Source organism: Engystomops pustulosus, chromosome 3, assembly GCF_040894005.1.
Source record: "Engystomops pustulosus chromosome 3, aEngPut4.maternal, whole genome shotgun sequence".
Lineage (NCBI taxonomy): Eukaryota > Metazoa > Chordata > Amphibia > Anura > Leptodactylidae > Engystomops > Engystomops pustulosus.
In genome coordinates, this window is record NC_092413.1 from 159,397,206 (window position 1) to 159,420,034 (window position 22,829).

Below are 22,829 nucleotides of genomic sequence, written 5' to 3' on the forward strand. Positions count from 1 at the left end.
TATAACTTTGGAAGACTTTATTTTACAGAGTTTATTTTCATTACAACTAAATGGAGGTTCTATTTGGAATTTTTGAATTTTGACAAAATGATTATTTAGTCCTAAAATTTACATGTTCATGCAGGATAAAATGAGAAAACACATATCAGATTTTGTTGTGCAGCTTCTTACGAGTACGGACATACCCCAAATGTCAATGTAAACTACTTTAGTTGTGCACAGCAGAGCACAGAACAGAAGGAGGCATTGAGCTTTAAGAGGACAGATTTTGATGAGTTTGTATCCTAGAACCAATATACAGATCCCCCCTATAAACTATGTAGGGGGGAGGGGGGGGGGAACTATACCACCCACAGTGGTTTATTTTAAGCTTTTTACCACCACAGATGTTTTATAGAAAGTATTTACATTGGCTTGTCTAAGTTAAAATCTTTTTCCAAAAAAACATTGTTGGCCACTAAAGTTTTATTTTTAAAATGGGGTTAAAGAAGTAAATGCACCCCATAGTTTCTTACCCATTTTCTCTAGAATGCAGTAATACCCTACACTTGATCACAAACTGCTGTATGGGTGCACAATGTGACTCGGAAGGGTGGGAGCTTCTATTGGTGGATATTGCTTGAGCAGATTTCAGGTGTCCCATTGGCTGAGCCAAATGAATAACTTTGTGATTTTTTTTTTTTTCCTTTGGTAAAATTGCAATTGCCGGATATCATGAAAACCCAGTGAACCATTATACACCCAGTGGAGTCCCCAGGTAGTGCTGGGGTTGCCATAATGTGTATATTTAGCATGGTATATTCTACATAGTTTCTGCTTCTCCTATATTATGTGCATATATATTATTTTGGCCCTGAACTTTCCCAGTCCGCAGTAGTTATTACTTTCACTTGTTGAAAATCTTTAGCAGAGACTGCTTATTTTTCTGGGATAAAGACTAGGATTAATGGGATTAGTGAAAAAAAAGAATTGTTTAACAATTTTACTGCAACTAAATTGGAAAACTTTGCTCATGTGTGCGTTATACAAAAAGAAGCTTTAGTAAAGCAGAGTCCCAAGGGGCTCATACTTGATGGACTTGATGCCAGTACAGATACACAAGTGAGGTCTAGGCTTGCTAATCCATGGGCTGGGTGCTGCTTCAATCTAGTAGAGAATTCTAGTATGCAAGAATAGTCCAAACCACTGCCAAATATTGTTTTGTAGTGCGAAAACATTTTGGATAAGATGTCAATACTTGTAATTGGCAGCAGTGCGACTGCAAATGATGAGTGTTATTGTATAACACTAAAATAATTCTGTCCTATGGAAATCTGCTCGCTGGAAAGATTTGTTGTTTTTTTATTTTTTCAGTTGTTACTCAATGTTAACTGGAACCGTTGGGCACATTTTACTTAGAGTAGTGCAAACACAAAGTATGTTGCCTGTGTACAATGCAGGGTGCACCACAATTGTGTCACGTGCGCCAAAAATGTGTCTCGGACACTTGTTAAATACCTGTGCAAGCAGTTTGCACTGAATAGAACATGCAAAGTCTGACAGAAAATTGGCGCATGGCCCTTAGTGTATTTGGGCTGGTGTGTGCGCTGAAGAGTACGAGTCGCAGTGCGCAGCACAGCCACGGCTGCGGCCATTTCATAGGCACTGCGGGCTACAAAGTGAAGAAGACTAGAGCTGGGGTATGGGTGAGGCAGTGTAACAGCCTGTGAAGACATAGCACAGAGGGGCTCATAGTTTTAAAAGTAGATTTTAGATGGCAGTCACAGTGCCTGGAAGTGTCCTTCGTGTATCAATGCTTGATTTTCAAGCAAAATGCACGTCACTCCTTGGGTTATGCATCAGGTGCTCAGGGTACCACCCCATCTTCAATCATTCAAGAAAAATCTGGCACTCTGCCAATTCTATTCATAGATGTATTAGCAATCCAAATTTTGTCTAATGTTTCCATCCACTAAGCGATCATCTTATGCACAGATTGCAGTGAAAGAATGAGCCTTGTCCAACCTTGGTGGATCAAAACATTACACTAAATTTGGATTGGTGATACAGCTATGAATAAAACTCTCCATTGAATAATATACATTACAGAATGGCAGAAAGACAGTAGTTTGGTAGGATCAATCAGACAATGTTGGGTTAAAGTACCCTAGGGGGTCAGAAAAATTGTAAAAATAAAATTATATATAAAAAAAAAAAACACTAAAAATTCAAATCACCCCCTCCCTTTCCCTATCACAACATCCCAAAATGTCCGATTTATCAAAATATAATAACTGTTATTCCTAGTGTTTAACCCTGTAACAGAAAATAGCCCCCAAAGTCAAAAATAACTGAATAAATTTCAATAAAAAGTGATCAAAAGGCTGTACAATCCTAAAAATGACACCACCCACAGCTCTGTATACTGAAGTATGGAAAAGTTATTACCCTGTTTCCCCTAAAATAAGACATCCCCCGAAAATAAGACCTAGTACAATTTTGTTCAGGCTTAGAAATATAAGGCCTCCCCTGAAAATAAGACCTAGCGACAGCCATTGCAGCAGCACCTCCCAGGCCATAGATTAGTATTAGTAAATCTTTAAGAAGGTTGTGACATGGGGAAGAATTCATGGGATAAATCACTGGCTGTTTTGCTGCAAATGTGATACCAGCAGTTACCAGGATAAGAAGGGTCATTTATGGAAGATTGGGGCCAATGATTCTAATAGAAATGGAGTCACAAGAAATACAGCATGAAATTCAGAGTTTGGAGAGTTATAAGGATGTTAGAAAAGTAAATTTTTTTGTTCAATGATAAATGTCAATTCTTGTTCATGGAAAAATAAGACATCCCCTGAAAATAAGACCTAGTGCCTCTTTAGGAGCAAAAATTAATATAAGACACTGTCTTATTTTCGGGGGAAACAGGGTAGCGCCAGAATATGACAAAATGAAGAATTTTTTTATTTTTGTTGTCCCCGTAATCGCACCGACCCAAAGAATAAAGTAGACCTGTCTTTTGGGGGGCACAGAGAAAGCCGTAAAATCCAAGCCCACAATGCGTTTTTTTTCATAATTTTCACTGCATTTGGAATTTTTTCCCAGTACCTGGAACATTAAAATATCGGCACTACAAAGTGCAATTTGTTACACAGAAAACAAGCCCTCATACAGCTCTTTACACTTTCTTTTTGAAAGTGGGGAGTAAAAAATGGAAATGCAAAAACGCAAAAGGGGCTTGGTGTTAAGGTTATAGTAAACACAATCTTGATGATAAAGGAGAGATTATCCTCTTTAAAATGATACCAGAATTGTGTTTCTAGAAAATATTGCTGTTTAAATTGTGCCACTGTTGTGACGTCTATAAATGTGCTTTCTGCACGGGGTGTGTACAATTAGGTGTATAGCCTTATGGCAGTTGTTTAGGGGCTAAACTATGATATATTGTGCTGTTAAAGGATATCTACGGTTAAAGGGAACCTGTTAGTAGCTTTGAAGCCACTCTATTCAAATGTTATGCCGCTGACCCCTCATTTTAACACAAAAACTGGGAAAACCTATTGACTTGAGTATAAGCCGTGGGTGGGAAATGCATTGGTCATAGCCTCCCCAGTATCTAGCCCAACCCCGCCCCCGCAGGTCCTCTTCAATCGATTGATGCTCCAGTATCTTCCCCATGTCCCCGCGCGGTCCGTCCCAGGGATGGTGACGTCAGCCGCTTGCTGACATACTGCGTGGCGATGCCAGCGCACATAGGTCACCGAGCGTATGACATCTCGATCCCTGTGACAGACAGTGCGGGCACACAGAGAAGATACCAGAGCACCAATCGAAGAGGACCTGTTTTTTTGTGCTAAAAAACTTGGCTTATACTCGAGTATATATGCTAACTTAAACTTTACTTAATATGCAAGTTTTCTGGAGAGGCGTGGAGAAGCCTCTCCGGGCAGTGGGACCATATGTGTCGCACGCGTCCCTTTTGTGTCACGGCTACACGCAACACAAATTTTGTCACCGTTTCAGTGCAAAGCCTGACCGTGCGCCACATTTAACATGCAGAGTCCAACAGAAGTTTGGTGCACGCCCCATCTTAGAGGTGCAACAAAAAAAGGCGGTGCACTCTGTCGGAGAAGTGTAGGGGGCGCCAGATTCACGCAGAATGGGCACAACAAATCATTAATCTGGCACCCTCTACACACTAAACAGACAAACTTCACATAGTACGGTTTACACTGTTTATAGTAATGTGCCCCAAGGTAGTTTTTTTTTTTGGCAATTCCAGTGAACCAGCCCCCACTGGTGTGCAGCCAGCCATGTGTAGTATATAGTTACCCAGCCTCCAGTTTGCCCAGCACAAAAAAAAATAAAGTAAGTACTCACCTTTTCAACACCCCGGGCAGGTCCTCTTCGTTCTTCACCTCCAGGTCAGTGCCGTTTTTTTTCCTTGACTCGAGTGTAAGCCCAGTTTGAGGTTTTTAGCAAATTTTTTTGTTTATACTCAAGTATACATGGTAGGCTAAAATAAAGTAGGTTGGCAATTATTGCAAAAAAAGTTGCAATTTTTTTGCACAAATGAATAGCTATTGTGAGACATTTGTACACTTGTTGGGGAGTATTTGTTACGAGTATGTATTATCTCTGATTTTAGGAAATATTTGTTATTAGGATGCAGTATGTGTGATATTATGAGGATCCTTTTCATTTTGCGACATTTTGTGATGCATTTGTAGATTTGCTTGATATTTTTCTGGGCCACAAATGCACATCCTGTTAAGTTTTCCATGCCTGAATTTTCATGTGTTGTGCCTTAAAGGGAACCTACCACCGCGATTCTACCTATAAAGGTATTACCGGTGGTAGGTGGATGTATGGGACGTGAGGATAGCCCTTTTTAGAGCTAATCCTCACGCCCCTGCTATCTTTTTTAAACTTTAATACCCTAATATGTAAATTTTCTTAAGTGGCTACTGGGGCGTGGAGTAGGCGGACATGAGGCTACACGTCGCGGTTACTCCACGCCCCAGTAGCCTCTTTTCTCCTCCTACGCTGACACCTTTGCCCGTCGTCTGAGAAGCCGGAGTTCGGCGCATGCACAGTAGCTCCGGCTTCGGAGCAGTGCGCAGAAGATGTCAGGGTAGGAGGAGAAAAGAGGCTACTGGGGCGTGGAGTAGCCGTGACGTGTAGCCTCATGTCCGCCTACTCCACGCCCCAGTAGCCGCTTTTTGCACACAAAACTCCACTCATCTGCAGTTAGTGCATAAATTTGTGACTTGATTTTGGAAGAAAGTTGCATTAAAACAACAAACATGTAATAATGCTGCCAGAATAAAAATCGCAAAACATTGGAAAAAAACAGAACCTCCACCAATTGCGGTTAATAACATTATTATTAAATTAATAACATTATAATACATCTTGTTTCTATTGGTATTAGTTTTTTGTTTAAGGTCTTTATTTTCCTCTCCCTAAAACCTTCCCTTCACCATACCTTTCCATTTCCATCTTCAATCTTCCCCTACCTTTCCTCTTCTTATTGGTTTGTCAATAACGACACACAAAGGACACATGTAAACTACTGATCATTTGTAAATTTTATTGTTTATTCAACATTCTTTATGTATTTAAACACTTATTCAAAATGAATAAAATTGTGAATTAGACTCACCGGTAATTCGGTTTCCATCTAGTCCTCCATGACGGCCCACTTGGAGGATGACCCTTGACCTCTGTAGGGACAGGAAGCAGAGAGGTTAAAAGCCTCCCCCCCTCATCCTCCCGCCAGTGTCTACCAAATAACTACACCGGTGGAAGATACAACGTAATTTTATTCTGCATGTTTTGTCATCACATACAGGAAATAACAACAGAGTGGAAGAAACCTATGGGAGGGAAAATATATAGGCCGTCATGGAGGACTAGATGAAAACCGAGTTACCGGTGAGTCTAATTCACAATTTCCATAACGTCCCCCATGACGGCCCACTTGGAGATCTACCAAATAAGTAGAATCAGGGTGGGACCACAGCCTGGAGAACCTTCTGACCGAAGGCGAGATCCTGTGCGTTAGGTAAGTCCAGCCGATAGTGTTTAGTGAAGGTGGATGGAGAAGCCCACGTGGCGGCTCTGCAGATTTGTTCAAGAGAAGCGCCCCTTTTTTCCGCCCAGGAGGCAGATATGGCTCTTGTGGAATGGGCTTTTAGGTTAGGAGGAACTTCCTTCCCTTGCTCTGCATAACATGAGGCTATGGCGGTTTTTAACCATCTGGCTATCGTGGTCTTGGATGCCTTTACCCCTTTGTTCTTCCCCTGAAACTGAACAAAGAGATTGTGATCTTTGCGCCAGGATTTTGTGGCTTGTAAATACTCTAAAACCGAGCGTCTTACATCCAGGGAGTGCCACGCTACTTCCTTGCTTGAAGAGGGATTCCCGTAAAAGGATGGAAGGATTATTTCCGGATTCTTGTGAAACCCAGACGCCACTTTGGGAACGAAACTCGGATCCAGAGTTAGAGTTATCCTGTCAGGAAAAATGCACATATAGGGTTCTCTAATGGAGATGGCTTGGAGTTCCCCCAGCCTTCTAGCTGAAGTCACAGCTATTAAAAGGGAAGTCTTTAAAGTTAAATTTTTTATACTAGCGCTCTCCAAGGGTTCAAAGGGAGGTCTGGAGAGAGCATCCAGAACCAGGGAGAGATCCCAAGAGGGAACCTGCTTTAAAATTTGAGGCCTAATCCTATTTGCAGCTGCAATAAATCTTTTGACCCACCTGTGGTCCGCCAGGGGATGGTCGAAGAATGCACTCAGAGCCGAGATCTGGACTTTCAGGGTGCTTGTAGAAAGACCAATTTCTAGTCCCCTTTGTAGGAAGTCTAATACCTGCAAAATATTTGGGTTAGTCTGAGAAGGGGGATTAGCCCCACAAAAGGTCACAAACTTTTTCCATATCTTGTGATATATGGCGAAGGTAACCTTTTTCCTACTTGCCTTCAAAGTGGTTATTACGGCTCGGGAGAGACCTTGGGACTTCGAACTCAGGATCTAGGCCGCCAGACGGAGTCTCCCCGGATCTGAGTGGAAAATCGGACCTTGGTTCAGGAGGTCCTTCCGAACCGGTAGCATAAGAGGTTGCTGGACGGATAGGGACCTCAACAGCGGATACCAGCTTCTTTTTGGCCAATCTGGGCAGATCAAGATCACCCTTGTCCCGTCGAGCAAGATTTTCCTGAGGACTCTCGGGATTAGGGGAATTGGGGGAAAGGCATACATGAGACTTCCGTTCCAGCGATGGCTGAACGCATCCATGTGATCCCTAGACTCGCTTGCCTCCAGAGAATAGTATTGCTGGCACTTTGTATTCTCCCTTGTGGCAAACAGGTCGATTTGGGGCATGCCCCAGATGCTGGTTAGATGTAAAAAGATCTCTTGGTTGAGACACCATTCATTTGGTAGGATTTCTCTCCTGCTGAGATAATCCGCTTCTCTGTTTAGGGTTCCCTTCAGATGAGTGGCCGAGATGGAAAGGATGTTTTCCTCTGCCCATAGGAAGATGGTACGAGCCAGACTCGATAGTACTGGGGACCTTGTACCCCCTTGTCTCCTTAAATAGGACACTGTTGTGATGTTGTCCGAGAGAATGTGAATGTGATGATTTCTCAGATAGGCTGTATTTGACTTTAGCGCTTCCCATACTGCTCTTAACTCCCTGTAGTTTGAGCTGTTCCTTGCTTGGGATAGAGTCCAGGACCCTTGCTCGTAGTGGGAAGGGAAGATTGCTCCCCAGCCTGAGCTGCTTGCGTCTGTCACAATGGTAATGTTTGGGAGATGGTGCCAATATACCCCTTTCTCTAGGTTTTCCGATTCCGTTCACCACAGCAGGTCCCTCTTTACAAAGGAAGGGATCCGAATCTTCTTGTCTAGCCCCGAGGATTTCCTGTTCCAGAAAGTTAAAATCCAGTTCTGAAGGATCCGAGTATGACTCTGACTCCATGCGACTGCAGGTAGGCATGCTGTTAGGAGCCCCAGGATCTTCATCGCCTGCCTGACTGGTATAGAATCTTTCCTTCTGAAAGCATGAATCTGGTGCTTTATGTTGATTATCTTTCCCTGAGGAAGAAAAGACATCTGGTGAGTTGAATCTAATATGACCCCTAAAAAAGTCTTTTGAGTGGATGGTGTTAAACTTGATTTTTTCAGGTTGATTAACCATCCCAACTCTGATAAGATTCTTAGGGCAGACTCTCTTGCCGACATTAGGTTTTGTCTGTCTTTCCCTATTATTAGCAAGTCGTCTAGGTAAGGGATGATGGATATGTCTTGTAGTCTTAAAAAGGCTACCACCTCCACCATAATCTTGGTAAAGACCCTTGGAGCAGATGAGATACCGAATGGGAGTGCACGGAACTGAAAGTGTAAGACAGAGCCCTCGGGAGAGAGAACTGAGAATCTTAGGAATCTCTGAGATGAGGGGTGAATAGGTACGTGATAGTACGTATCTTGTAGATCTAACGTGCACATATAGGAGTCTACGTAAATAAGCTGGGTAGCAGTTCTTACCGACTCCATGCGAAATCTTCTGTAAACGATGAAGCGGTTTAGTTCTTTCAGGTTGATGATTAGGCGATTTGATCCATCCGGTTTTTTGACTAGAAATAACGGGGAGTAGAATCCCAATCTTTCTTGTTCTCGAGGCACCGGCACCACTACTCCCGTGTGGATGAGATGAAATACTTCCTGCCAAATGAAGGAATGTGTAGAGAGAGAGATAGATGATGAAGGAGGGATAAACCTTGTAGAAGGTGGGGGTAACGTAAATTCTATCCTGTAACCTGATTCCATGATGGTCAGTACCCAGGGATTCGAGGTGATCTTCGTCCACTGGGATAGGAATCCCAGGAGACGCCCCCCCCCCCCACTTTGGCGTCATTGTTTCTTGTTTCCTGGGCCCTCTGGGGGGTTGGAGAAAAGGAAACCCATTCCCCTTCCTCCTTTGGGGTAACTCCAGCGCCCTTGCTTACCTTTTCCGCGGTAAGTTTCTCTGGTGTTCCTAAAAGGACGAAAAGGAGTCTTTTTGGGTAATGTTTTAGTCTCTGGAAATCCCCTCTTTCTGTCGGATGCTTTCTCTAATATGGCGTCCAGTTCAGGGCCAAAAACGAAGTCTCCTGAAAAGGGAATACTACACAACTTGGATTTTGAGCGGATATCTCCGCCCCACTGCTTTAGCCACAGGGCCCTCCTGGTGGCGTTGGTAAGAGCTCCTTCTTTTGCAGCAAAACGTATTCCTTCTGCAGAAGCGTCTGCCAGAAAGGCGGTGGCTGATCTTAATAGTGGTATGCTTTCCAGTAAGGCGTCTCTAGGAGTGCCCTCCCGGATATGGGACTCCAACTTCCCCAGCCAGAAATATAATGTTCTTGCCACTGAGGTGGCTCCTAAATTTGATTTGAGGCTTAACATAGATGTCTCCCATGCCTTTTTTAAAAGTGCTTCTGATTTTCTGTCCATCGGGTCTCTTAGCTGAGCCGAATCTTCGAAGGGAAGATCCATCTTCTTTGAGACCTTGGATACCTGCACGTCAACTTTAGGGAATGAGTCCCAATCTTTAGATTCTTCTGGATCGAAGACTAAACGCTTTCTGAAATTCTTTGAGACCGCAATCTTTCTCTCAGGATCTTTCCATTCTTGACTAATTAGCCCTCTAAGGGTATCATTAAGGGGAAAGACACAATGTTTTTTAGCTTTAAGCCCCCCGAATAGTTCGTCTTCACGCGAGAGGGGGGGTACCTCGTCTTCTAGGTTCAGTGTATCACGCATAGCTTTCAGAAGGTCATCCAGATCATCATTCTGAAATAAGTAGCGGGAGCTTGTTGCCTGCTCGCGGTCTTGGTGTTCCTGATCTTCAACTAGAGAGCAGGAAGGAGAGTCTGAGATGCACCCCTCTTCTTCCTCTGATGAAGAAGCTGATACGACCCGAGCCCTTTTATGCGGGGGGGCTCCCTGAGTGGCTGCTGCCACCAAAGAACCCACCTTTTCTTCTATAAAGGTTTTAAGTTCATCCATAAAGGACATTTTTTCCTCCCGCATGAAATCCTCAATGCAAGATTTGCAGATCGGTTTCTTATAACCTTCAGATAGAGTACGGAGGCACATACTACATTTCTTAACAGGGATTCTACTTTTTTCCGGTTTCTCTCTACTAGCTTTCTCGGATTTCCCCGATTTTTCTTCCTTGCCTTTCCCCTTGGATGCTTGCTCCTAGGGGAGGAAGGCAAGGGAATAATGACTTGGAGATCTCTATACATGAAAAATAAATCTTGCCACACAGCACCACTCACGTGAACCGGGGGGTGGAGTAGGCCCAAGTCTGCCTCATCAGCCATTTTATGTCTGGGACGGCCAACACCAAGAATAGATGTCAGACCTCAGATCAACTGACTACCCGCTTTAGAGGATTTAAATACCTTCATGGGGAGCCCATCCCCCTGCTGGTGGCCACCTCCGTGATCCGCGCTGGTCTCTGCGGTCACTTCCGGTCGCGAACCGGAAGTCGTCACTGGCCAGGGGGATTTCTGGGAAACGTAGTTCCCGCATCCGCGCGGGGGCCTGGCGAACCAGGCCGCCGGAGAGGACGACACCGGAACGATGTTCCTGTCCAGGGAGAGCCCGCACCGCCGGGCCAACCGAGGACCGTCCCGAGGGGAACTTGGACCAGAGTCGGCGTAACCCCAGGTAACTCGTGGTGAGATATTATATATATATATATATATATATATATATATATATATATATATAATATCTATCTATTTTTTTTTTTTTTTTTTTTTTTAAACGTCTCCCCCCCCCCCCACTAGGAGGAGAGAGACCCTCTCTTGACCTGACCCCTGTAGGGACAGGAAGACACTGGCGGGAGGATGAGGGGGGGAGCCTTTTAACCTCTCTGCTTCCTGTCCCTACAGAGGTCAAGGGTCATCCTCCAAGTGGGCCGTCATGGGGGACGTTATGGAAACAATGGTTAAAAATAAAACAACAAAAAGGGCCAGATTCAAAAACTGCTCAACAAGCCCAATATCTCCCCAAAAGCCACACATTTCTAGACTAAAGATGAATGACCCCATTATGTTAGGCCATTTTTGTTTATTGTATCTGCATCTGTTTTTCTTTGTTGCATATCCAAAAAAAAAAACCCCTGATGTTTTGCAGATATGAGAAAGGTGAAACAGCGGGTTTACCAGCATCATCTGAGAAAAAATGCAAATAACTGTCAACTGTCAGTTTATACTTTTTTTTGGGGGGGGGGGGGGGGGTACTTTATACTAGGGATTATTTGTTACTAGGTGGTATGATGTGTGTTGCCTGGGAGTATTTGTCAGCAGGAGGTAGTGTGTACTGTTACTAGGGGGTGTTGTGTGTACTATGTTGGTAATATTTGTTGGATGTATGTGTTCTGTCTGGGAGTATTTGCTACTAAGATGTATTATGTGTTGTCTGGAAATATGTGTTACTAGGATGTATAATGTGCACTGTCTAGGAGTATTTGCTACTATAGTGTATGTTATGTGCTTTGTCTGGGACTACTGGTTACTAGGAGGCATTACTGTCTGGGAGTATTTGTTGCTAGGATATATTGTGTGCTCTGTCTAGGATATACTATGTGTTTGGTCTGGAAATATTTGTAATTAGGTGTGTAATTGTATGAAGTGCGCTGTCTGGGAGTATTTGCTACTTGGATATAGTATGCTTACTGTTTGGGAGTATTTGTTAATAGGATATATAATGTGCACTGTCTGTATTTGTTACCAGGATGTACCATGTGCTCTAGATGGGGGTACTTGCTTCTAGGATGTACCATGTGCTCTACCTGGGGGTACTTGCTTCTAGGATGTACCATGTGCTCTACCTGGGGGTACTTGCTTCTAGGATGTACCATGTGCTCTACCTGGGGGTACTTGCTTCTAGGATGTACCATGTGCTCTACCTGGGGGTACTTGCTTCTAGGATGTACCATGTGCTCTACCTGGGGGTACTTGCTTCTAGGATGTACCATGTGCTCTACCTGGGGGTACTTGCTTCTAGGATGTACCATGTGCTCTACCTGGGGGTACTTGCTTCTAGGATGTACCATGTGCTCTACCTGGGGGTACTTGCTTCTAGGATGTACCATGTGCTCTACCTGGGGGTACTTGCTTCTAGGGTGTACCATGTGCTCTGCCCGGGGGTACTTGCTTCTAGGATGTACCATGTGCTCTGCCCGGGGGTACTTGCTTCTAGGATGTACCATGTGCTCTGCCTGGGAGGACTAGTTTCTAGGATGTACCATGTGCTCTGCCTGGGAGGACTAGTTACTGGGATGTACCATATCCTCTGCCTGGGAGGACTAGTTACTGGGATGTACCATGTGCTCTGCCTGGGAGGACTAGTTACTGGGATGTACCATATCCTCTGCCTGGGAGGACTAGTTACTGGGATGTACCATGTGCTCTGCCTGGGAGTACTAGTTACTGGGATGTACCATGTGCTCTGCCTGGGAGTACTAGTTACTGGGATGTACCATGTGCTCTGCCTGGGAGTACTAGTTACTGGGATGTACCATGTGCTCTGCCTGGGAGTACTAGTTACTGGGATGTACCATGTGCTCTGCCTGGGAGTACTAGTTACTGGGATGTGCCATGTGCTCTACCTGGGGGTACTTGCTTCTAGGGTGTACCATGTGCTCTACCTGGGGGTACTTGCTTCTAGGATGTACCATGTGCTCTACCTGGGGGTACTTGCTTCTAGGATGTACCATGTGCTCTACCTGGGGGTACTTGCTTCTAGGATGTACCATGTGTTCTACCTGGGGGTACTTGCTTCTAGGATGTACCATGTGCTCTACCTGGGGGTACTTGCTTCTAGGATGTACCATGTGCTCTACCTGGGGGTACTTGCTTCTAGGGTGTACCATGTGCTCTGCCCGGGGGTACTTGCTTCTAGGATGTACCATGTGCTCTGCCCGGGGGTACTTGCTTCTAGGATGTACCATGTGCTCTGCCTGGGAGGACTAGTTTCTAGGATGTACCATGTGCTCTGCCTGGGAGGACTAGTTACTGGGATGTACCATATCCTCTGCCTGGGAGGACTAGTTACTGGGATGTACCATGTGCTCTGCCTGGGAGGACTAGTTACTGGGATGTACCATGTGCTCTGCCTGGGAGTACTAGTTACTGGGATGTACCATGTGCTCTGCCTGGGAGTACTAGTTACTGGGATGTACCATGTGCTCTGCCTGGGAGTACTAGTTACTGGGATGTACCATGTGCTCTGCCTGGGAGTACTAGTTACTGGGATGTACCATGTGCTCTGCCTGGGAGTACTAGTTACTGGGATGTGCCATGTGCTCTGCCTGGGAGTACTAGTTACTGGGATGTGCCATGTGCTCTGCCTGGGAGTACTAGTTACTGGGATGTGCCATGTGCTCTGGCTGGGAGTACTAGTTACTGGGATGTACCATGTGCTCTGCCTGGGAGTACTAGTTACTGGGATGTACCATGTGCTCTTCCTGGGAGTACTAGTTACTGGGATGTACCATGTGCTCTGCCTGGGAGTACTAGTTACTGGGATGTACCATGTGCTCTGCCTGGGAGTACTAGTTACTGGGATGTACCATGTGCTCTGCCTATAGACGCTGCTGTAGCCGTCTTCCTCCTCACACACTATGGCTGCACTGTCTCTCTGTTTTGGCGGGTTGGCTTGGTGTATAGCTGGTTTCCCTGTACTGGCGGATACTGGTGCTGTGCACTGCGGGGCTATTGTTTCCTGGGGTCACATGGGAAGGACTATTGTACACATTGCAGGGCGCCGGGTGCCTTAACGTACCGCTCCGCCCCCTCATCACTCTACGTCCTTGCGTCATCACCTCGTTTCCGGTATCCTCTATACTGAGGTTGTCGTAATTTTTTTTTAACTCCTCTTAGAACCGGAAGCGGCCGCGCACGTCACTTCTCTGAGCGACACCACCTAACCCGGAAGTGCGACGCGTCCTACGGGCGGTTGTTGTTGAACTCTTTAGCGGAGGCTGTAGTACCCCTCCCCCCTCGTCCGTTTCCTCTACCCTGCGTGTGCCCGTATGACCGGGTCAGCGCGAGCTGCTCTAGTGGGGGCCTTATATAGGGGCATGTGACCGAAGAAGCGGAGTGCGGCTGCTGCACACGTGGTTCCTCCATCGCCGCGCCAAGTATGTGCCGGGGCCCTGCTGGGGGGAGGGGGCGAGGGTACGCGGCTGCCGGTGTGATGCTGCATACCGGGGCGGCAGTCAGTGTGACTGAGTACTAGAGATTGTTTACATGTGGCCATGATGCGGCCTGCAGGGGTAGGCTGCCCTGTATGTACACATGAGGAGCATTGCTGTCCCCAGGCTCACCCCTCATTGCTCCATGGTGGGAGTGTCATGTGGCTGTTGTGTTCAGTTTCTATAAAAAAAAAAAATCTATAAAATCTGAATCCAAATCTTAGACTGGTAGTGGGAGCCCCCATCAGTCCTCCAGAACAGCTTGTAAGTGGTACCAGTCTTTGTGTCCTGATGAGATCCACACCTGCGTATGGACCTCTATCCTCTTCTGCCATAATAACGGAAGTCTCTGACCACTCTCTTGATTTCAATATTTTTTTTTAAGGGCTTCCTTTAGTAGCAGTATTATTATTTCGTCGGAGTACCGGACTAAAGCTGCAGAACTATAATTTTGTCTAAAGTCATTTCACTATGAAGTAACATTCCTTAATCATATCTTAACACTGTAACACTGTGTATAAATCCTTTATTCTGATAGCTAGACACATGGGTGGTACTGGATGGGGGTGTGTCCCTATACTGTCTCCTACTGCCCAATAGGCATGGACATAGAGGTATTACCGCTAGCTGGTAACACCCACTTGTCTCATACAAATTTCTATGGAAAATATCAAAGGATCTGCACCATATACTTATAAGTAAAAGTGATCCATAATTTTATGGGAATACACGTAGAATACTGGCCTGTCAACTAATAGCAGGATATACACTAAAATAATTGAAAGCCCTTTAACCATGCCGACATATACCTGCCATGCAAATCTACCTTTCTTGGTAGCCTTCTGTGTGCTTGTGACCTAAAGGGTTATGAGTTAAAGCTAGTTGCCCTTTGATAACTTCATACAGACAGAATTATTTGCTGCTGTTTTTTCAATATATATATATATATTTTTATGGCGAGTGTGCCCTAGTCTGAACCGTTATTTTACAGATTACCTGATTTAGATTTCCTGACTTTGATTCAAAATGACAGTATAGCTCTAAAAGGCGTTTTGGACACTTTCGTGTACGTGAAGCCTTAAAAGATTTGTAGAAGTTGACTTCTACACTGATCCTTCTATTTACTGGCATCTGATCACACAACACATTCGGAGCTTGGTGTGGGTCCTGAGAGAAGCTGCTTATTGCTTATAAACGCACAGATATGTTTTTTTTTTCACCTTTATGGATTTTGTCATCTTCACTTCTTTTCATTGATTTATATGTGGTTGAGAGTTTCAGGTTTTTTGATGATTGAAATTGAATTGCAATATTGAATAATTGAATATTGCAAATTGTTGTTTCTCAAATCCTCTTTAATTGCCTATTTGACTTGTGTATGTATGAGGCAATGGATTTCACTCCAAAATGGAGCTAAATTAATGTCCCGTTATACTTTGACAGGTACCGTGACTTACTGTGGCACCTATGACCATTGTCCAAGGTAATAATGATTTTCAGAATATATAGTTTATTTTTAATCTATAGTGTATAATTTTACATTATGGTTCAGATGAAATTTCTGCAGATTCTCAATTAGAATTAGATGTATTCAATATTTATTTAGTCTTTGACATGATTAATTTCTATAAATATCAAAAAATGGATTGCAGGCCATGTGCAGGCTAGATTTCAGGGCTTCACGACCATGCAGAGGATGGGATACAGAACCATAAAGTGATATTTGATGCAAGCAGTCACTTCTTCCCTACCAGACAAATGCACCAAAGTGATACCATGATTACAATGGGGAAGAATGGACACCTTCTATGATATCAATCTGCCCTGTGGTCAGTCCTTAAAATCCCACCAGTGCACCATCTGTGATTCATGGACTGGCCACGGCCACGTGCTTCTTACCAGCGAAGCTAGAGGCATGTGTATTTTGCCAGTGCAGCAGGGAGCAGTGCACTTCATGATACTACACAACTCGGATGAGAGACGTACAAAGGTGCTGCCGGCAGGCGCCAAATTGGTCAGGAGGCATTAGCAGCTATGATATGCCGTGATGGTCGAACATTTCTGTGCTAGCTCTGGCATGGCGTAGAATTGCGCCTCAGCCTGCACGGACGATGACACAGACCCACTGCCCACTTTGCTGCAACCCCTTCACACCCTCCATGCCTATTTGGTGTGGAGATGATGTAACTGGGGAGATGTACAATTGCCGGTAAATGTCGGGAATTGCACCAATTTCAGGGCTTGTATGTCCTTTGAAAACTTGTGTGCAAGGCCAGAAAAGTGTACCCCTTGGTTCCCTCAGTACAGTATTCATGGTCCCAAAACTAAATCCCTTTTAGTATGTTTAATTATTTGTTCTGATTTGATCATTGCTACATGTAAATGGGTTATCTGAGCTTTGCAAAAGAATATATAGCATGCCTGAGTGGTGCTGGGAAAAAAAATGTATGCTTACCTCCTCCATTGCTCCCTATCTTACGCCAGTCATTGTCGTGCCTATTGTTTATTAACAGCGGCAGGCACTGCCGTCCAACTACTTCTGCTCACCTGAAACGGCATTAGATTTGGTGCTGTATCAGGAGCTAGGCAATGGTTGGATTGGGAGTGACTGTCTCTGTAAACAAACGTGACATGGCACTGACTGGCAACAGCATAATCTCATCTTGAGATTTCCTATAACAGTAACCATGTTGTCTTTGGATTTGACCACAGCTGCTGGAGTTATTGCTCAAACAGTTATACATAAGAAATTACTTGGAGTTACTGCTTGTCCCACGGCCGTCCTGTAGTTAAATCCAAGGTCTGACCCCTCCATAGTGCATGTGCAGCAACCTGTGCCAAGGTGCTGGAGGTTGTTGTATCTTAGGATGGCTACGTTTATGGGAAATAACTTTCACACAGGGACTTTAAAAAACAAAAACATTCAATTGAATAAATAAATGTCAGATGAATTGAATTAAATGTAAATGTCCAGATGAGAATGTAAGTTATTATCAGACAGAACTAGAGGCGATCAGTCCACCTTAAAGGGAACCTGCCACCACAGATCTACTTATGAAGGTGCATCTATAGGACGTGAGGTTTGCCCTTTTAAGGGCTAATCCTCACGTCACCGCAATAATTTACTGACTTTTATTTCGCTAATATGTAAATTTTGTAAAGTGGCTACTGGGGCGTGGAGTAACCAGAGCTGAGGCTACACAGTGCGGCTACTCCACGCCCCAGTAGCCTCTTTACAAAATTTACATATTAGTGAAAAAAAATTTTCACTAAAATTTTTTTGTAAAATATTGCAGGACGTGAGGATTAGCCCTTTAAAGAGGACCTGTCACCTGGGAAAAAAACCCCCAACAAATTGGCTCCCCCTCATCCTATCCCCAGCCCCTTTATATTTATAGAATTTTTATGAAGATTTGTGTTTTTATACTTAGTTTAAAACAATCCGACCTCTTATCAAATAAGAGGTCGGATCGTCGTACAAGTCTCCTAACAGTCGGCCGTATTCATGAGGGGGCTGGCCGGCACCCCCCCCCTCCACGCCCCTGTCAGTCAGGGGCCTGTAAGACTCGCCGGTAGCAGTGCATGTATTGCGCTATCGCTGCCGGCTCTATGCGATGCAGTGCTGTGCTGACAGCGGCTGCAGAGGGGCTTATTCAACTAGCGCTGTGAATAAGCCCCTCTGTGGCCGCTGTCAGCACAGCACTGCATCGCATAGAGCCAGCAGCGATTGTGCTGCCGGCGAGTCTTACAGGCCCCTGACTGACAAGGGCGTGAAGGGGGGGGGGGGTGTCGGCCGGCCCCCTCATGAATGCGGCCGACTGTTAGGAGACTAACTAATTATTTGATAAGGGGTCGGATCGTTTTAAACTAAGTGAGGGGGAGCTAATTTGTTGGGGGTGTTTTTCCCGGGTGACAGGTCCTCTTTAAAAGGGATGTATAGGTAGATCCTTGGTGGTAGCTTCCCTTTAATACACACCTGACAAACACATTTTTATACTTGTTCTAAGAGCTGGAGGGTAGAAATTGGTTTCGTCCAGAGATTATATCTTGAGGAGAAATCTGAAGGAGCTCTACAGCAACGCTATTACATCTATGTACAAAACTGATCTATATTACAGCTGCGTCGACAATAGATTGTAGATTGATTACAAAGAGTCAACTGTGATGTGTTACGGCTCTAGGTCCACCTAACCAGGTTAGGGTGATGCCACACAGCGCGTTCCTGGGCCGTTTTTAAACGGACTGAAAACACATGTTTTTTTTGTATGCTTACCATGCGTTGGGCTGTTTTTTTCCGTTTCTGGAAATGTAAGCAGCTGTGAAATGGATTCAAACCATCCAAAGCCACGGTAAACATACAAAAACCGTGCGTTTTCAGTCCATTTAAGAACGGTCTAAGAATGCACTGTGTGATAACCCCTTTAGGTTGCATTGCAGTGCGTTTAGAAATAGCGTTGCACTGATACCCGAATTTTGAGTGCAATACGATACCCAGAAAAGTGTCTCAGTACTCGATACCGATACGATATTTTCAGGATGTTTTTTTTGTTTTTTGTTTTTTTTTTAAATCTAAATGTTTAGGTTGAGGTCACATGGGGCGTTTGCAATGCAAATGTCTGGGGCTGGGCTCAGCCTGATTACATTTGCATTTCCATTGAAACCCATGCGATCAGTAATGGTCACCAGTGATTTGCCAGGAGATCTTTACAACACATTTACTACACTGTCATAAAGCACTAAAGCTTATCCTGGTAATGTTAATATAAAATACTATACTAAATAGTATAATTTAGAGCTCATGTAGACGGGTGTTTTTGATGTCCGTATGGTCTCCTTTTATTGTGGATGGCAAACAGTCCCACTGTTTCCTATGGGTCTGTTAACATGTCCAACAGATCTGCAAAAAAAAAAATGGACGGCACATGCATGCATGGCCGGCGCCAGCACCCGGCTTACCCGGGCAAGTGCCGGGGCCCCAGAGGTCCCAGAGGGGCCCACGGCACACACTGGCAACATAAGAAAACTCAATTACATCGGCATACTTTGCCGATGTAATTGAGGGAAGCGCCGCACTCACAGTGCCGGCGCGGCTGATAGGGGGGCGGCACCGCAAGCGGGCATTCACAGACCATAATTGCATCGGCGCGGCCGATGTATTTCTGCTGCGTCTATTACTGTGCAGGACGCTGGCCGACGTGATGACTTCATGCCGCCAGTGTCCCTGCTGCTGCACAGTAGACGCAGCTCTCACTCGGGAAGATGTAGCAGATGAAGAAGATGCGAGCAGCCCTTGAGGTAAGTTAGCGTTTATTATTTTTTTAATGTGTATTTAATTAATTAATGGAGCCTGGGGGGGGTATATTAATTAATAGAGCCTGGGGGGTATGTTAATTAATGGAGCCTGGGGGGGGGGTGTATTAATTAATAGAGCCTGGGGGTTATATTAATTAATGGAGCCTGGGGGGGGGGGGTATATTAATTAATAGAGCCTGGGGGGTATGTTAATTAATGGAGCCTGGGGGGGTATATTAATTAATAGAGCCTGGGGGTTTATTAATTAATGGATCCTGGGGGAAGTATATTAATTAATAGAGTTTGGGGGGGGTATATTAATTAATAGAGCCTGGGGGGGTATATTAATGAATAGAGCCTGGGGGGGTATTTTAATTAATGGAGCCCAGGGGGCTGGGGTGTATATTATTTGATGGAGCCTGGCTGGGGGTGTATATTAATTGATGGAGCCTGGGGGGCTGTATATTAATATTGGTTTCTTAAGGTCTGCGTTTTTAATGCCACCACATGAGCTACGGGGCCCAGGGAGGCACTGTCGCCCAGGGGCCCAGTGAAACCTGGAGCCGGCCCTGCATGCATGAAATACGTAAGCAGAGTGTTATTTCTTCAAATGTTGGCAACCAACTGGGCAGTACAAGTAGGTTAGTAACCCCTCAAACGGATGGTGTACGGGTACAATTTGGACTGATCAGACATCACGTCTGCATTTTTTTGCAGATGAGCAGCGGACACTCCTGTCTGAATGGGCACTTGCTTTTTCTTATACATTTTTATTCATTTAACTATATTATATGCTTAAAATATTATAATCTCCAGAATAATGCTAATATCCATAATAATAACAATAATCTACTCCATAAAAATTAATCGCCGAGAAGATGCATCTCTCTATATACCAGTGCATTAAGCCAATGACAACCAACAAGCCCATAGCTTAGTGGATAGAGGCTCTGTTTCTGCAAAGCTGCCGATGGCTTCCAGAAGATGGTGCATGGGGACCGCTATCTTGGTAATGATCGTCACTCACTTCCAAGACCCAAGGCTATCTCGTTTTAACCATTTCATTACAATGTGCGATTTGCACATTGAAATTAATTAGGAGAAAAATCCCCATATACTGCCGTACTGTAAGATCAATCAGACAATCTAGGGTTAAAGTATTCTAGGGGGTCTGAAAAATAGTTAAAGTAAAAATAAAAATAAAAAAAAAAAAAAAATCTAATAAAAAAATTCCCTAGAACTGATATAAATAAGCAGTAAAAATCATGAACACATTGGGTATCGCCTTGTCCGAAAATCTATCAAAATATAATCTTTTTTTTTTTACTGCGTTTAACCCCGTAATGGAAAATGGCGCCCAAAGTTGAAAATGGCACTTTTTTTTGCCATTCTAAAAATATTTAAAAAATTCAATAAAAAGTGATCAAAAGGTTGTACAGTCCGAAAAATGGTAGCATTTAAATCATCAAATGTCGCAAAAATGACACCACCCACAGCTCCATACACCAAAGTATAAAAAATGTATTGGCACCATAAGATGGCAAAATCCCCCCCCCCCCCCCCCCAAAATTTTTGTACAGGAGGTTTTAATTTTTATAAATGTTTGAAAACATTATAAAACCTATACAAATTTAGTATCCCCGTGATCATACCGACCCAAAGAATAAAGTAGCCATGTCATTTGAGGCGCACAGTGAAATCCGTAAAATCCAAGCCCACAAGAATACTGCACAAATGCGTTTTTTTTTTTTACCAATTTCACTGCATTTGTAATTTTTTTTCCCCCGCTTCCCAGTACACGGCATGGAATATTAAATACCAACATTTTGAAGTGTAATTTGATACGCAGAAAATGCCATGGTGTTTACAATTTTATCATTTTTCGGACTGTACGACCTTTTGATCACTTTTTATAGAATTTTTTTTCTTTTCTTTTAAATGGCAAAAAAGTGCCATTTTTGTCTTTGGGCGCGATTCTCCGTTACGGGGTTAAACGCAGTGAAAAACCGTTATCATATTTTGATAGATCGGGCATTTTCGGACGCGGCGATGTGTTTAGGATTTTTACTGTTTATTTATATTTATATCAGATCTAGGGAAAGGGGGGTGATTTGAATTTTTATTTTATTTTTATTTTTTTTTTATTATTTTTTATTTTTACTATTTTTCAGACTCCCTAGGGTACTTTAACCCTAGGGTGTCTACGATCCTATCATATACTGCTATACTACAGTATGGCAGTATATGAGCATTTTACTACTCGTACATTACAATGTGCTGATAGCACATTGTAATGAATGGGTTAACCCGAAGTAGCTTCGGGTCTTCGTGAGACCCGAAGTAGCTTCGGGTCTTCGTGAGACCCGAAGCTACAATGGCGACGGATCGCCGCTCCCCGATGACGTCATGGGGATCGACGATCCTCAGAAAGATGGCGGCGCCCACGCGCTGCAATCTTTTTGAAGCAGTCGGCACCTTTGCCAGCGGTGATCAGCAGGAAAACAGCTGCGAAGTCTTGCAGCAAAGTCTTATCGGCTATGGAGAGGGCTAGGGTTCACAAGTCGGTAAGGGGTTAAAACATTAAGCATCTTATACTTGCATCTCGGTTATGTTACATAGAATTGTTTCTCCTAAATCCCTTCCCTTCCTGGGTTGAATTTGTTGGACATGTGTCTTTTTTCAACCGTATAAACTATGATACTCTGATCTCTGTGCACCCCTATTCTCCTGCGGCGTTGGCCATTACTACTGATTTAGGTGTGTGTATGAAGGCTGGCATCGACATCACGTCTGCTGTCTGCGCACCAATACAGCAGGAGATTCTGTATACAAACAAGGAAGTGACTGTGCGTGTGGCTGCATGTGGCTCTATGACTTCCCAACAACATGGTCCTGATGAGGCAGTGGCTGCCCTCCTGAGGGATCTCCTGCCAAACAACATTCAACTCCTGGACAGTCTGTGGTGCAATGTGGCAAACTGATCATGTTGGAGGATGTTGCAGACCACAGATCATTCTCCACATTTCCCTGACTAAATAACACTACCTGGCCAACTTCTGTAAAATCCTGCCCCTCCAGCTCCTTGTGATAATACAGAGCAGTAGAATCTTTGCATCCTTTTCCAATTCAGATTGCACTAATCGTTTTATTTTCCTGCAGCTGTGTGTGGGCTTGTTTTTTCGGACAATTTTATAGTTTTTATTGGAATCTATCTTTGACTTCTATATGGAGTTAAAGTGAACCTGTCACCAGGAATGTCATTTTTTTGGTGACAGGTTCCCATAGCCTATGCTATACAGTAT

At 44.1% G+C, this 22,829-nt stretch overlaps 1 protein-coding gene across 3 annotated transcripts in view; it reads left to right on the forward strand.

Moving 5' to 3' along the window:
- Positions 1-22,829, forward strand: part of TBL1XR1 (TBL1X/Y related 1) — a 67,544-nt gene that overhangs the window by 7,332 nt on the left and 37,383 nt on the right. Inside the window, exons 1-2 of one of the 3 annotated variants that reach the window (XM_072142772.1) lie at positions 13,902-14,181; positions 15,679-15,718. The exons of 1 other annotated variant lie outside the window; for it this stretch is intronic. The gene's annotated coding sequence lies outside the window, so the exon portion shown is untranslated. Of the gene's footprint in view, positions 1-13,901; positions 14,182-15,678; positions 15,719-22,829 lie in introns of those variants that run through there. One more of the 3 variants, XM_072142773.1, reaches the window with a different exon arrangement.